Here is a 15,868-nt window from a genome sequence, read left to right as displayed (position 1 = left end):
AGCTCCCCTGTGGCTACCTATTTCCAAGGAGCTCTGTGCTCCTAATGACAAGGAAAACCCAGAGGCTTAAAATAGAGCTCATTTCCCAGAATCTCAGGTACTCAGTGGAGAGAGGGGTGGGGACTTCTTGGTCACAAGCTCACATTAGCTGATGAAACACAGCTGCATGTGCCCCACACCCACAGGGAAGACAACTTGTTTTGCTGGGAAATACTGCAGAGGTTTTTGCCTCATTTTCATGGGAAGGGCTAAAGCTTCCACCCTCTGGCAACATGGGCCAGACCCAATTGAACCTGTGGCTGAGACCAGCTTTTCCTAATGTAGGTGCTCAGTTGGCTGGGCACAGTGGCTCACGCCTATAATCCCAGCACTTTGGGAGGCTGAGGTGGGTGGATCACCTGAGGTCAGAAATTTGAGACCAGCCTGGCCAACATCGTGAAACCCAGTCTCTACTAAAAATACAAAAAATAGCATAGTGGCAGGTGCCTGTAATTCCAGCGACCCAGGAGACAGAAAAGGAGAATTGCTTGAACCTGGGAGGTAAAGATTGCAGTGAGCCAAGATAGCACCACTGCACTCCAGCCCGGGCAACACAGCAAGACTCCGTCTCAAAAAAAAAAAAAGAAAAAAAGAAGACAGTGCTCAGTCAATTCCCAGCTATGAGAACTGTGTTAGAGCTATAGCCTCATAACTCTCATTTTGATGTGTGTTACCTGAGCACTTGAGGTCATCTGTGAGCAAAGTTTGCCAGCCCAGGCATCTCCTCCTGAGACTGCTGGCTTCTGAAGCACACTTCACTTGGTGTGAAACTTCTCATTTTGAAGGAAGCTTTATAACGTGGCCCGATGATCCTTAGTCCATCATGTTATACGCAACCCAGGAGCAAGGTGGTCCTAACTATTAACACTAGGTGTGTGTTTACAGCCAGGTGTGGTGGTGCACACCTGTAATCCCAGCTACTTGGGAAGCTGAAGTGGGAGGACCACTGGAGCCCATGAGTTTGAGTCCTGGGCAACATAGTGAAACTCTCTAAAAAATTTAATGATTGCCAGTTAGAATGGCAATCATTAAAAAATCAGGAAACAACAGGTGCTGGAGAGGATGTGGAGAAATAGGAACACTTTTACACTGTTGGTGGGACTGTAAACTAGTTCAACCATTGTGGAAGACAGTGTGGTGATTCCTCAAGGATCTAGAACTAGAAATACCATTTGATCCAGACATCCCATTACTGGGTATATACCCAAAGGATTATAAATCATGCTGCTATAAAGACACATGCACATGTATGTTTATTGCGGCACCATTCACAATAGCAAAGACTTGGAACCAACCCAAATGTCCATTATTGACAGACTGGATTAAGAAAATGTGGCACATATACACCATGGAATACTATGCAGCCATAAAAAAGGATGAGTTTATGTCCTTTGTAGGGACATGGATGCAGCTAGAAACCATCATTCTCTGCAAACTATCTCAAGAACAGAAAACCAAACACCACATGTTCTCACTCATAGGTGGGAATTGAACAATGAGATCACTTGGACACAGGAAGGAGAACATCACACATCGGGGCCTATTGTGGGGAGGGGGAAGGGGGAGGGATAGCATTAGGAGATATACCTAAAGTAGACGACAAGTTAATGGGTGAAGCACACCAACTTGGCACCTGCATACATATGTAACAAACCTGCACATTGTGCACATGTACCCTAGAACTTAAAGTATAATTAAAAAAAAAAATCCCACTACCCCAACCCTCCTTTCCCCACTCCCCTGCCCCTCCCCTCCCCACCCCCCCCCCGCCCCCCACTGCCAACACACACAATCCGAACTGTTTACAGCATAGCACAGGACATCTCCTTCCTTAGCTTCTTTCTAGTGCCTGCAACCCTATGTCCTTGCCCATCTCCTATTCCCCCATTGCTCAGGACCTGGCCCAGCGTGACACACACAAAAGGCACTCAACATGAAGAGAATTGAATAGAACCAGTCTCCACTATAGTGCGTTCCACGGAGAGGATGTAACCCTGACCTTGAAGAGAACTGTGCTCAGTTAGAGTGAGCAAAAACATGGATTTCAATTGTCCTGGTTTGATCTCCCCAAAATGAACTACTAACATCAGGGGTGCAAAGAGTGATGGGCAGTGGGGATGAGGAAACAGGAGCAGAAACCCCAACCATTTCTTTTCTAAGCTGGGTCAGGGCCTTCACTGCACCCGGAAGGCCCTGACCCAGCTTAGAAAAGGGGGAGCCTCCACCAGGCAGAGCAGACATAGCTGAAGACAGCAGACCATCCTCAAATGCAGCCCTGAGTTCTGACCTGCAGCTCACCAGAATGGAGAAATCCCTGGCAGGGCTGTGAGAGGCACAGAATGAACAAAACCTTTGACTTAAAAACACCAACGTGCTCTTTTCCACCCGGCTACTCCCCAGCAGGTCATCTCTGCACAGGCAAGAAGGGGGGAGGAAGAAAAAGAGGAAGGAGAGGGACATTTCCTTCCACAGACTGGGTTGCCAAATAACTGCTCTCTTCTCCCTGGGTCTTCTGGACAATACGGCCCTGCTACCTGTTCAGAAAACACTGCCTTCTCATATGCCACTCACTCCCACTAGAGAAAGTGCTTCCTCCCTGCTCTGCTTCCCGTATCTTGAGCCTTCACACTCTCTCTGGGCAGAGCACTTTCTTCACTGCTCCCCACTTTGGCCATGCTGCTTCCTCTTTGTTTTGTTTTGAGGCAGAGTCTTGCTCTGTCACCTGGGCTGGAGTGCGATGGTGCGATTATGGCTCACTGCAGCCTCAACCTCCCAGGCTCAAGCAATCCTCTTGCCTCAGCCACCTGAGTAGCTGGGACTACAAGTGCACACCACCATGCCTATTTTTTATTTTTGGTAGAGACAGGGTTCGCTATGTTGCCCTGGCTGGTCTTGAATTCCTAGGCTTGGGCAATCCTCCTGCCTCAGCCTCCCAAAGTGTTAAGATTACAGAGGAGAGTCACCATGCCTGGCTGGTTCCTCTTTCAAGGCCTGAGGAAGTCAGGACTCCTTTGTATGCCCAGGACAGAACCATGCTGCACTCTGGCTTACACTAGAAAAGGGAGGTATGGACACAGAGTTACCAAATGATCCAGGAATTCCACATCTAGGTCTATACCCCAAAAAATTGAAAACAGGTATTCAAATTCTTGTACATGAATGTTGATAGTGGCATTATTCATAATAGCCAAAGGTAGAAACAACCCAAATGCTCATCAGCTAATGAATAGGTAAACAAAAAGTGGTGTATCTATGCAGTGGAATAGTATTCAGCCCCAAGAAATAATGATGTACTTAAACATTCTACAATGTTAACGAAGCCTGAAAACATTATGCTAAGTGAAAGAATCCAGACACAAAAGGTCACATATTGTATGACTCCATTTATATGAAATTTTCAGACTTGGTAAAGCCATCTTCCAGAAGTACAGCCGTAGAGACAGAAAGCAGACTAGTGGTTGCCAGGAGTTGATGGGAGAGGGAAAGAGGAAGTGATTGCTTAATGAGTATGGTGTTTCCTTTTGGGATGATGAAAAGATCTTCAACTGGATAGAGGTGCTGGTTGCACAGACTTGTGAATGTAAGTGCCACTGAACTGCACACTTTAAAATGGTTAATGGTTAATGATTAATTTTGTGTTATGTGAATAAAAAGAAAAAAATCCAACCAGGTACGGTGGCTCACGCCTGTGATCCCAGCACTTTGGGAGGCCCAGGAGGGCGGATCACTTGAGGTCAGGAGTTCCAGACTAGCTTGACCAACAGGGTGAAACCCCATCTCTACTAAAATAAAAAAATTAGCTGAGCGTGGTGGCAGGTGCCTGTAATCCCAGATATTTGGGAGGCTGAGGCAGGAGAATTACTTGAACCCAGGAGGTGGAGGTTGAAGTGAGCCAAGATCACGCCACTGCACTCCAGCCTTGGTGACAGAGTGATACTCCATCTCAAAAAAAAAAAAAAGAAAGAAAAGAAAAGAAAAAGAAAAAAGAAAAAAGAAAAAAATCCAATGCTTTTTTTTTTTTTTTTTTGAGACGAGGTCTCACTACGTTGCCCAGGCTGGGCTCAAGCAATCCTCCCACCTCAGCCACCCTCTCCCCAAAACTCCACTTCCCACCCCCAGTCACAGAAACTGCTGACATGTACCCCAGTGCCTGGCTCTTTTTTCTTTTTCAATACATAAGAAATAAAATCGAATGAAAATTTGGCAGGGGGGAAGAAGTATATGGGCTCTCATGTAACTGCAAAGTCCAGTATGAATCCTGCTGACTTCAGACACGACTGTATCCTGAGGTTCAGCAATGTTGTCAAGGTTTCGTCTCCATCTCAGCAGCCCTTGTGTGTGGGAGGAGAGGGACACTGCCAATTCTGGTGTCACATGAGGCTGAGTAAAGAAGAGAGGAAGCTGCTTCCTGGAATGGGTCACGTGGACCTGCGGATATAGACACATCGTTGGTCCAATCACCAGGGACTCCAGGGTATGGAGTCTTCTGACTCATCTGGCTCAAACTACGTGGTCACCCTCACGGTTAGCCCACGCTGGAGGTGAGAGGCAAAGTGTGAGGTCAACGCCACCCAAACCTTATGGACAGAATGGTCTCTATGGAATGAGGAAAGGTGATTGCCAGGCAGAGGAAAGAATGCTGGGTAGCAAAATGAATCCTCCATAGGGCCTTCGCTGGCCTTTCTTGCCCTCCATCCAGGAAGAGCCTCCCTTCTTTCCCTACTGTGTGCGAAGGCTCCACTCCTTCCCTAAGCAACTCTGCCCACTCAGACCTTCCTGGGCAGCACAACTACACTCAGGAGGAGAAACCCAACCCTGGAGGCCATCGTGTTAATTTTGTTTTCCAGAGAGCAACTTGGCACTGAACTGAATTCTGATTGTTCTTATCCTTTAACTCTGCATGGATGCTTTTAGGAATATGTTCTAAAGAAAAGTTCAGCAAGATTCAAAGACGTATGCACATAAGGATGACCTTAGGTAACCGTTTATCAACTTGGAAACAACATAAGTGGGCATCAACAGGGGAGGGGTTGCAAGGTGCAGTGGCTCACACCTATAATCCTAAAACTTTGGGAGGCTGAAGTGGGAGGATTGTTTGGGCTAGGAGTTTGGGGCCAGGCTGGACAACATAGTGAGATACTATCTCTACAAAAATTTAAAACCAGCCAGATGTGGCCGGCCATGGTGGCTCAGGCCTATAACCCCAGCACTTTGGGAGGCTGAGGCAGATAGATCACCTGAGGTCAGGAGTTCGAGACCAGCCTGGCCAACATGGTGAAACACCCTCTCTACTAAAAATACAAAAATTAGCTGGACACAGTGGCACACATCTGTAATCCCAGCTACTCTGGAGGCTGAGGCAGGAGAATTTCTTAAACCTGAAAGATGGAGGGTGCAGTGAGCTGAGATCATGCCACTGCACTCTAGCCTGGGTGACAGAGTGAGACTCCATCTTAAAAAAAAAAAAAAAAAAAAAAAAAGCCAGATGTAGTGGTGTGCACCTGTAGTCACAGCTATTTAGGAGGCTGAAGTGGGAGGACTGTTTGAGTCCAGGAGTTTGAGGCTACAGCACGGCACTCTAGCCTAGGAAACAGAGTGAGACTCTATCTAAAAACAAACAAACAACAGCAATGACAAAAATCGGTTAATTTAATTAATTTAATTAATTTTGGGGGGTTAAATTATGATGAAGACAAATGAAGGTCAGCCATGCAGCTGTTTCAAAGGATAATTCATTTCTGCATTTATTGACCATGAGATTTGTTTTTTTTTTTTTTTTTTTAAGATCATGTAAGTACCAAATATATCCTCATTAGTATAGTGGTGAATTTAAAAAATTTTTTAAAGGGTAGGGGGTGGCTCACACCTGTAATCCCAGCACTTTGGGAGGCCGAAGTAGGTGGATTACTTGAGGTCAGGAGTTCGAGACCAGCTTGACCAACATGGTGCAACCCTGTCTCTACTAAAAATAGAAAAATTAGCTGGGTGTGGTGGCATGGGCCTATAGTCCCAGCTACTTGGGAGGCTGAGGCAGGAGAATCACTTGAACCCAGGGGGCGGGAGTTGCAGTGAGCTGAGATTGAGCCACTGCACTCCTGCCTGGGCGACAGAGCGAGACTCTGTGTCAAAAATAAATTAATTAATTTAAAATTAAAATTAAAAAAGTTTTTTAAGAAAACATAAATATAGTATGACCCCATCTTTTAAAAACATAATTCTTGTAAATCAGAGGGGAGGGTTCAATCTCTCTATAGACTTAATGCACAGTTTAGTGCTCAAAATTAATACAAAATAAATTGCATTATTTGATCACATATTTGGAAGAACATTAAAAAGACTCTGGGTCATAGCCATATTAGCTCATCTGAGAAGCCCCTTCCTCCACACCTGATTATCTAGAGAGCTTTAAATGTGCTAATCTCTGAAAACTCTGTTGAATTCCCTTCCATAAGGCTTTTCCCTGTCTGGACATCTTCCTTAGCCCATTCCATTCCTTCATGGTGCAGATCAGCTTAGCTCCTCTCAGCAAGTAATAATTGTTCCTCTCCTTAGAAGAGAGAAGTGCAGGAAACCAAATAGGCAAATTCAGGATTTTCTTCAGTAGGCAGGGGCAGGAAGAATGCTGAGAGCATGACCATGTTAACGATTTTATCTCCCATAAAAACATATGTCTGTATGCACAAAAAATAGTATGGGGAAAATACACAAACATGCTCTCAGGGCTATCACTGGTGGTGTGGTGACAGGTGATTTTTGTTCCCTTCTTTATATGTTTTTGTCTGAATTTCTTTTTATAGAGCATGTTCTACTTTTATATTGAGAGTTTTTTTTAAGTCATCGTACTTCAGCATATTTCTTTTTATTCTTTTTTTCTCAAGATCTAGCAAAGGATAAAGAGAATTCAGTTGCAAAATCCAATCCTCAACACAGGATGATTTATCTTTTAATATCAAAACTTTAAAAAAGTAACCCCCCTCCACACATTAGCAGCATGAATAGAAGACTATTCCTTTTTAGGTTTATGAATTTCACTCATAACATGCTACTGTGCAAATTCATTTAAAATAAAGTAGCCTGAGCACGTGGTTAAGGACTGAGTTTGCTCCAGGGGCCAAGGTCAGTCCCTCCACAGTAGGAACAGCTTTTCTGCAAACAGTTTCCCTGCAAACTCCCCTTCCTCACCGGGAAGCTGGCTCAGGCACCGTGCAGGCTGGCCACTGAGGTGTTGGTGATCCCACGCTGCCACACTGGCATTTCCATAGCCCCCTTGTGTGAGCCTCCAGAGGCTGGAGGGGCCTTTGCTGTGGGTGTGAAAACAGTGAGGGCTCTTGCTCTGCAGACTGGTGGTGCAAGAACTCTGGGGTCTGAGCAGGGTAAAAATCACTCTGCTGCCTGCTTTCCTCTTCCTGCTGGGTCGCTCCCAAGCTGCTCTCCCACCTCCCCTGGGACCTCTCTGGCCAGCTCAGCTTTTGTGTTTGGGCCAGGCGGGAAAAAGCACTTGGCTTAACTCCTTGCTTGTCAGAAGTCCAGCATTACCAGGGGTCTCGCCTGGTTTCAAGTATTTCCCGGTGCCTTTCCTCGCTCTGTAGTCAAGTTTCTAGCCAGGATTTCTTGGCTCTGGGAAAGACTGAATGCTTGTCTGAGCCTTCTGGGCCTGTGTTTCATTTGCAGCTGCCTGGCCCTACACTGGGTGACAGTCTCAGCCCTCCCTGGGCAGCCCGTCCCCTCCTGCTTGGCCAGCAGAGGAGGCCCTTTGTGTTGCTGCCTTGGTGCTGGGGTGGAAGTGAGGCTTCTAATTTTCGTCCCCAGCCCCGTGTCCTGGGTTTACTTCGGCTCTAGCCCAGCGTCAGGCGTGGCATTCCCTTCCAAGAGCAAGCAATTCCTGCCTGTCTGTGAGACCAAGCAAAGACAAGAATGCCAACCGCCAACAGCCCCAGCCCCTAACTGTTTCTAAGTCAGACTGGGACCTGCTCAGAACCTGGCACTTTCCTGCTAGAAATTTCCAGCTGCTCTGATCTTTCCTATAGGGCTTGGCAATGCCAAAAAGGTCTGGAACCAAAAGAATTCATAAGAACATCATGCTTGGGCCAGTGGGTGCCTCTCCCTCTGTCTGCTCAGGGACTCCCCAGTCACTTCCTGCTGTTGGATTCATCCAGGGTGAGGACGTGAGAGGGCTGCCAGGCGCTGAAGTCCGAGCTCAGGGAAGCGAGATCAGTTTACCTCTATGACATTGTTGGTGTGAGCCAAGGCTGCGGGTTCCGGGAGCCAACTTGGGATTCTGTTCAGGACATGGACACAGAAGGTAAGAACTCAGGGAACTTCATATGTCCTCATCATCATAGGTGACTCGTGCCCTGCCATCATGGGGGGTGAGGGAAGGCTGTGAATGTTAACAGAATGCAGACGGACAAAGACATCCTCTCTTTTCTTCCTTCCTCTTTGAGACTAGAATGTATTTTCTGAGCTCTCCTTTGCTTTTCTTTTGGGTACCATGACCCAAAGTACAGATAAATACATCAGTATTTGTAGCCTGTAGAAGGTCACTCAAAAATGTGCATTTGTAACCATTTGGGGAGAAAATAGGCATTGTCAGTGCGTGCTTCCTCTGGCACACTTCTTACACGCTAGCGAGTATCGTGTACGGGAGATGAAACAGGCAGCTGAGAGGTGTCCCGCCTGTGCACCTTCCTGCTGGCCCAGCATCTATTTGCAGACTCCTCTCTCAGGGTTGCTGAAACCCGGAGCTGATTTCTACATTAAAAGTGAGGAGCTGCAGGAAACGCCTCGTGCCGGGGACGTGGAGGAAAGCCAAGTGCCCTTGTTAGGCTCCTCCTCTGGAGCTAGGGAGTTCCCTGGATGGTGGCAGGAGGACATGCGGTTCTGCAGCTGCTGCGGGCGGGGCAGCTGCGGGCGGCCACTGTGTCTTGGGTTTGACCTTGACCCCTGGGCAACACAGGGAGACTTTCACACCCTTCACCCTTGTTGCATCACTCCACTCAGAGGTGCGCAGGGCCCAGCCCCAGCTACAGATGAGAAGACTGAGGCTCGGAGGCTCTCGGACCGCCCAAGGTCTCTGGGCAGGTCAAACAGTGGAGAGGGGCCAGAGCCAAGTGTCTTGGCTCCCGGGCTGGGAGGAGACCCGGCACGGCCCTCTGGAGGCCGCCGTCTACGACTACCCGGGCGCCCTGGGGCGGCAGCCTGGCCTCCTGGGCTCGAGGCAGTGGGCAGAGGTGTCTCGGCAGGGCCGGGGCCCGGACCTGCAGAAGGCGGTGAGCAGGGGCTGGAACGGGAGCCGGGTTGTGCTCACGCTCCTGCAGGCCCTTAGCCTCGGGCGTCCCCGCTCCAGCCCGGCGGGGGCTGCGCCAAGAGAGAGGCCCACTGCCCAGGCTGAGGCTGGGGCTGCGTCCATTGGCGGCCGCAGCCCCGGGGCGGGAGGGGGAGCGGCCCGGCGTCGGGTTACCCGGGACTAGCGCGGCAGCTGGCCTGGGGAGGCGGCCACAGGGTGAGGGTGCATTCTTGGATTCCTGGCCGAGAAGGGAAACCAGACCGCAGTTGTATCCAACGCAATCAACAAACATGATGTGTCAAGTGCTGTGTTGCATTTGAGCGGGTGCAAAATGGTAGAGCTGGGGTTCCTGCCCAAACGTTCGTCTAATTGAGGAAATAAGAAATCCACACAGAAAAAGAACGCTGGAGACACCAGGAAGGAGAGAATAAGGCCCGAGAACCACGATCAACCGAATTTAGACGGGTTCCTGGAAAGGGAAGTCTGTTTTTCCCCAAAGTCATCTGGAAAGCTTCCACAACAGGGCCATGTGAGGGTATCCGACCTGCCACCTCCCTCCAGGGCCTGCCACCTGCCCCAGCCGCCCCCACTCACCACAGCACCCATGCCCCACCTCACACTGCTGAGCACCCGGCAGCCAACCCTGCCTACACCCTGCCTGCGCTCCCCAATCTTACTCCAGGCCTCTACTCTCAAGCTCCTCCAAAACTAGGACCCTCACTGTCTTCTTCCAGAAGCCCACCTGCCCCCAGGACACTGCTGCCCTATAGCCCTTTCCAGTAGAGGCTCTTTTCTCCCTCCAGCCGTGTAGTTCAAGGCCTGAAGATGTCCTCCGCATTCATCACTGAAGTTTCTAAACAGTTTTTCCTTCCTCTTTCAAAAGCCCGGCCTCAGTGTAGTGAAACTACTAGATGTGATACTATAATGGTGGATAAATGTCATAATACATTTGTCCAAACCTACAGAATGTACAACAGCAAAAGTAATGTAAAGTAAGAATAAAGCATTCACATCAATGTAAACTATGGACTCTGCGTGATAACAGTGATAACACTTAGGTTCATCAATTGTAACAAATGCTGGTGGGGAATGTTGATAGTGGGGGATACTGCTCCCAGGACGGGGGATATATAGAACTCTGGATTTTCCACTCAACTTTTCTGTGAATCCGAAACTACTCTAAAAAGTATTAAAAATTAAAAATATTTAACTAAAAAAGCCACCAATCACCCCTCCTAGTTAAAGTCATCTGTCACCCTCCTAGTCACTTCCCCCGACCCTTGATTATTTTAGTATCAGGCTCTTTCTCCTATCATCACTTTTGGTGACTTCAGCATCTATGCTGATGACCCACCCAACACTCTGGTCTCTAAGACTGTTAATATCCTTAGCCCTAGCAGAATACTCCTCCTGCCCTGCCTCAGCCTCCTGGTCATATCTTAGATCTTGGAACCATGAATGTCTACACCATCTCTAAACTCTCAGATCCAGAGATTCCTTCACCTGTCAGTCCTCCAGGTCACTTATTTTAGTTCTTGGACTCAGCAATTTTCCCATCTCAGACTCTAGTCCATGACTCTCCTGTTTTCTCATGACATCTCTCCCCTCAGGCCTTCCTTCTTAGCCAGCTGAGAACTGAAACTCCATGCTCCAGCACACAAAATCTCCCTGGCAAACACTCTTACCTTCCTTGCTGTGGTCTCTCTCCATTGTATTCACTGGGCGAAAACCCAGCTGTGGTTAAATCAAACTGTTTACTTCACACCTGCCCCCGAGCAATTGAACACCACTAAAGAAAATCGGCCAGCTACTCTGGATGGACTCACTTCAAATTTCTGGCCATAAATTTCAAACAGGCATTTGAACTGTTGGACAATCCTACTACAGTTACTTAGAAAATTCCTTTTCCCTCCCCGCAGTGCAATAATTTCACACTTTCTCCTCTCTCTGCATATTCTCAGCTCCCCTTCCTCTTTCATTCTCACTGCAACCTCAGACGATCCTTCATAGAGAAAGTAGGTATGATCTGTTGCCGGATCTTCCTCCCTCCCTCCAAAGCCTCCAGAATGCCTATAGCTCTGCACTCTCTCTGCCCACCATCCATGGCCGAGCCCTCCATCTGTGCCCTGGGCCCCATCCCCTTTTGCCGGCACAATTATCCCCTTTCTGTTATGTTCATCAGTTTCTTCCTAGCAGAGCCTTTCCACGGAAGTTAAACAGGACTTAAAAAGCTCTAAAGCCTTAGCCTCATATCCCCTTCTTGCTATTGTACCATTTTTCTGCCCCTCTTTAGAGTGACTGTTCCTGAAAGAGCTGTCTACACACTGACAATCTCCACCTCCACACTTCTCATTCTCACTTCCACCCACTCCAACTGGGCTTTTAGCCCTAGCTGTCCGTTTTAATAGCTCTTATCAACGATGCCAATGACTGACATCTTAAGGTCACACTGGTGGCCAGTTCACTGCCCTCTATTCATCTGGCCTGTCAGTGGCATTGAATGTGTTTGACCACTCTTTCTGTGGAAGACTGAATTATGGGTCCTATTTCTTATCCTGCCTCACTCTATCCCTGTCCCCTTCAATCCGATTTTGCAGTCCCTCCTGCTAGAGGTAGACTATACTGTACTTTCTTGCCCTTTGACTTTTGGCGTGGCTGCATGACCCCTTTTGGCCAATGGAATGTAGGAGGAAGTGACATGGTGCCAGTTCCAAACCTAGGCCTTTAGAGGCATTTTATGTTTCTACCTGCTTTTTTGTGCCTATTATCACCTTGGGAGAAAAATGTGCCCTAGCTGGCCTGCAGGTCCAAGGAGAGTGAGGGACACGTATGCAGAGCAGGCTCAGCCCAATTGCGGCTCAGAGCTGCCCAGCCAACATCAGTCACATCTAGCCAGCCTCCAACTGACCCACAGCTATGTGAGTCAAATAAATATTTACTGTTATGCCATTGAGATTTTTGTGGTTGTTTGTTACCTAGCAATAGCTGACTGATACATCCTCTTTCTCAAAACACTTCCTTTACTGAGTTCCTTGAAATCACCATCTTCTGGTTTTCCTCCAGTTTCATGGACTGTCTTCCTCAGTCTGCTCTGCTGGGTTTTCCCCTACCAGATCTCTAAAGGTTGGAGTGGCATCAGTCTCAGCCATCTGCTACCTTCTTTTTGACTCTCTCCCTAAGTGGAATTATTCTGGCCTACTGCTTTGAAGACTACCTACAGGCTGGTTCTCAAATTTAAATCTGAACTCGAGACTCAAAGCTGTCTGCACATGTTTACCTGATGTCTGATAGGTCTTGGCATGGCCCAAACACAATTATGGATCCACCTCCTACCCGCAAAATAGGCACCGATCTACCCAGTTAGTCCTGCGCCAGATCATCAGTAAGGCTTATCTACTCCCACCTCCAAAACTGGCCCAGAAACCAGTATCACATCTCATCATCTCCATAGCCACAACTCTGGTTTTTAAAATCTCCTCCTGCCAGGACTTTTGCAACAGTATGTTAACTGTTGTCTTCACTCCCCACCTTCTAACCCTCCAAAGGCTCCCCAATGCAATAAAATAAAAGCCACACTTCTTACCTTGATCCATGAGGACTTAGCTACCTATGTCCCCAAGGCCCTCTATTCTCCTTGCTCACATTGCTCCAACCACATTGGCCTTCATGGTGTTTCTTAAGCATAAGGAACACATTTCTGCCTGAGGGCTTTTGTTTTTACTTTCCCTTCTGCTTGCAGCACTCTTCCCCAGATCGCCACATGACTGCCTCCTTCCCACCCACAAGGTCTCGAATGCCACCTCCTCAGAGAGACCTTCCCTGGCTAAATAAAACAGCACCCATCAACCCACCACACACACGGACTCACCCACATGCACACACACACACACACTTACCCTCTACCACAATACTCTAGTTAACTTCCTTTTTGTTATTTTTAATTTTCTTTTGTAGAGGCAAAAGAAGACACTTGCTGCCCAGGCTGGTTTTGAACTCCTGGCCTCAAGTGATCTTCTTGCCTCCCAAAGTCCTGGGATTACAGGCATGAGCCATGAGTTTACCCTGTTCCTCCCATTAAAATATAAAATCCTTAAGAGCAGGTATTTGTCTTAGTCTCTGATGTATTACCAGGGCCTAGAACATGTCTTGCATATAGTGGACTTTCAATAAATGCTTGTTGATTGACTGATGCTAGAACTGAAGAGAGAAAGGATACAGCTGGCTAGATTGTGAACATGGGAATGAATGTCCCAGGAAGGCAACTGCAGAAAGGCTGGAGAATTCAAGATACAGTATATCCAAGGGGTGATGAGGGGCCAGGCTGGCTACAGGAGAATTCATGGGGAGGGAGGGAAGAAAATTCTGCATGGTGGAAAGACTTAAATGCCATCACTCCCAGTCATTGGAGATCCTGGGTGCCCCTAAGGGTTACAGATCAAGGACGTGATCTGTTGAAAGCACACGTTTTAGGATGATTAGTAGGGTTAAAAGGTATGCATTTCTGAGTGTCCTTAACTATGTGCCTTCCCGTGGGATCCCAGAATTTTAGAAGACAAAGACATCCAGAAGAATCTGGGAACCCAGGGGAACCAGAGAGATTGGTCCCCTTGGATTCCAGATGCAAGAAAAAGCCATTACCCAACCTTTTAGGGACCAATACTGAGTTCCCGGTTTAGGAAGGTCTCCCTGTGTAATTAAGGATTTGCCAAGCGCACAGCCGACATTCGTACACACGTGTTAATGAGCTGGTGCCCCAGTGTCCCTGGGCTCCCTTATGCCCTCCCCCGACACACACACACACACACACACACACACACACACACACACACACAATTGCTTTCATGTATCCAGTGACTGAACACAAGCTTCCCCATACCCCCACCCCACGGATGCATCTCTAACCCAGCTACTTGCCTTCCCAGCCCCCTCCACCCAATTCTATTGTCAGGGCTGAACAAAAGGCCCAAGGCATCCTGGGTTAAAGGATTTTTAACTCTGCCAATCCCAGGAGGCTCCAGCATGAAGCAGCTTCCTGCCGGAGAAAAGTGACTGAGACATCTCCCCAGGCGACAGGGGATTTTTTTTTTTTTTTTTTTAATCTGGTCTGAAAAACAGAACCTAGCCGCCAGTCAGACACTCCTCCCCCCAGGACCCCACCCCAGGGACCTCCCAGCAGTCCAATGGGCCTTGAGGTCTCTTTCCTGATGACTTCTATTTGCAGGCGTCAGGCTTGTTGGTTCCCACGTCCCCCCCGCCCCCCCCGCCCCGACCCCCATCTGACCGGACTCTGGCTCTCCTCTCCTCCCGCACCTCCCCCACCCCGCCCTGTGTCCGGCGGCTGCCCCCGGCTCGCAGACCGTGCCTCCTCCACCCCTCTGCTCCCCGGAGGTGCCAGCAGCGCCCGGGCAAGGCCAGAAGCCCAGTCCTGGCGCGCCCGGTTTTGTGCCGCGTCGTCCTTCCCCTCCTCAGGCACGGGCTCTGAACCTGCCCGGCCAGAAACCGAACCCGTTTTCAGGAGGAGCGCCTGCGGGCATGCTGGCTCAGCGCGCGGCTCTCGGGGTGGCCCAGTTCGGGCGTGCGTGTTTCCAGGCGCCTCTGTCCCCAACGGGAGGAGCGGCTGCAGAGGGGCCCTGCTGGCGACTCGCCCCAGGCCCAGAGGGTTCAGAAACAAAACTGCATCTGGTGTCAAAACCCCTTTTTGCCCACCCTGGCACTGACGTTAAGCATGCATCTTTTTTTCCCTGAAGTTTTTTTTTTTTTTTCCGTAGAAGAGATACTGGATAAATTAGAAACATGTTTAAGAAAGGAGTGAGTGGCGAACGCTGGCATCTAAAGAACACAAGTGCCCACGCCAGGCCACACGCCCAGGCGGCCGCGGCCTCGGCGGCAGCGCAGCGCCCCCTGGCGGCCGCACGGGGCCCCAACCGAGCCGCCCCCGGCCGCGTCCGGTCACCTCCCCTCACCTCCCACGCTCCTGAGCCGGGAGGAGCCGGGAGGGCGAGAGAGAGCCCTGCTGCCCCAAGTCAGAGCAACAGTGGGGCACCTTGGGAGGAAGGGAATGAAAGGAGTTCAACGCCAAGGTCCTCAGGGATGCTTTCTATGGTTTCGTGGCTGACGTCGAAGTCAAGAACCTAGGGATGGAGCCAACATAAAAGAAAACCCTTGTTCCATTTTCAATGAATGCCTGAAATTCTACCAATCCAGCATCATCCCTTTACCTGCAGGCTTTGATTCCTTTTAAAATGCAAATGCGTCAAGGAAGGGGAACCCTTAAAATAAGGGCAGATGGCAGGCTACATCAAGAAATCACCATTGTCACCAAAGAGACATAATTACACCATTATGTGTACATACTATATGGTAACGGCGTTTAATAAGCGGCGTTTAATCTTTTTTTTTTTTTTTTTTTTTTCTGTTGTTAGTTGTCTAGGCATCCTTTCGTACTCTGACAAACAGTGTTTCTTCAGGATGCCCCGCCCGCAGTGGCCAGACCCTCTAGTTCAGTTTGCTCCAAGTTTTCTTACACTTTGCATCCCAAACCTT

The 15,868-nt window shown here is 48.8% G+C and overlaps 1 long non-coding RNA gene across 1 annotated transcript; it reads right to left on the bottom strand.

Annotated features, from left to right (window-relative positions):
- Nucleotides 1–3,409: 3,409 nt before the first annotated feature.
- On the bottom strand, nt 3,410–13,129 carry LOC144333762 (uncharacterized). Its single transcript, XR_013402756.1, has 3 exons — nt 12,909–13,129; nt 8,260–8,393; nt 3,410–4,467 (listed from the first exon to the last, which is right to left on the bottom strand). It is a non-coding gene; the product is annotated as an uncharacterized LOC144333762 (long non-coding RNA).
- Nucleotides 13,130–15,868: the final 2,739 nt, after the last annotated feature.

The sequence above is a fragment of the Macaca mulatta genome, chromosome 13 (assembly GCF_049350105.2).
Source record: "Macaca mulatta isolate MMU2019108-1 chromosome 13, T2T-MMU8v2.0, whole genome shotgun sequence".
Lineage (NCBI taxonomy): Eukaryota > Metazoa > Chordata > Mammalia > Primates > Cercopithecidae > Macaca > Macaca mulatta.
This window is presented reverse-complemented; position numbering and strand designations above follow the sequence as displayed.